Below are 1,021 nucleotides of genomic sequence, written 5' to 3'. Positions count from 1 at the left end.
GAACAGAACTATTCAGGAATATGAATAACCTGAAATGACTACAAACATCAAAAACAGTACAAGAATATGAAAGGGACTTGACACTATTGTAATCAATGCAATACATCTTCCCTGGGCGCTGGAGAGTGATTGTCCCTGCCCTTAATGGCTTATTTTCTGTCGTTACCCAACCATCTGCTTTCCTTATTGAGTGACATGCTTTGCAGCCTGTACAATGCCTTACCCTGAATCAATGCTGACGTGGAATGACATAAGTCGTCAGATTTCCTACAAGGCAGGTAGAGTCGTGTTATTATTATTCAGACTTCTTCTCATTGCAATTGACATTTCTTTCTAAGTATGAGTTTTTTTTATTATTATTATTAAATAAATATATCATGTTTTAAAGTTAGTGCGTATTTACAATCACATGTGTTTCTTTCAAAAGTCTGGACGTTTGAGACCTCTATAACAAGATATATTGCATTTGATTTATTGCATTTGATTTATTGCATTTTTATGGCAATGGTCCCTTTAAAATGAGGCTTACTGGACGTCCCGGAAGAACTGGGATTGTCTCACTTTTTAGTCTTCATTTTTTTGTCTCGGTCAGAAACAGAAAAACTGTTAAATCGTCCAGGTTTTGCTATTGTATTTTGTTTTTTTTAAGTACAAATTAGCCTTTTCAAATTTAAGTTTGTCCCAATGGTAATTGCTGATCTAATTTTTCTAACCTGACTTTGTACATTTCACATGTTTTGTTCAGATTACAATAGAAAGAAAACAATTAATTGTTATGACCTGCAATAAATACACCAGATGTTTACCTTTTAAATCATGATTGATGTATTATATATAATTATTTTAACTGCTTCAGAGTTTTGCAGATCTCCCTATTAAAATGTTGTGCTGTACCAAACCAAACTGTTTCCTGTTGTTGTGAATGTCACTGTCCTTGTAATAGGTTCTGTCCACAGTTCCTCCCACTCCCTCTGACCTCAACCGGCCGCTGCAGAAAAGCAAATATAAAACAGTGGGAGCA

Source organism: Acipenser ruthenus, chromosome 55 (assembly GCF_902713425.1).
Source record: "Acipenser ruthenus chromosome 55, fAciRut3.2 maternal haplotype, whole genome shotgun sequence".
In the NCBI taxonomy this organism is placed as follows: Eukaryota; Metazoa; Chordata; class Actinopteri; order Acipenseriformes; family Acipenseridae; genus Acipenser; species Acipenser ruthenus.
Note: the sequence above shows the minus strand (reverse complement) of the source record.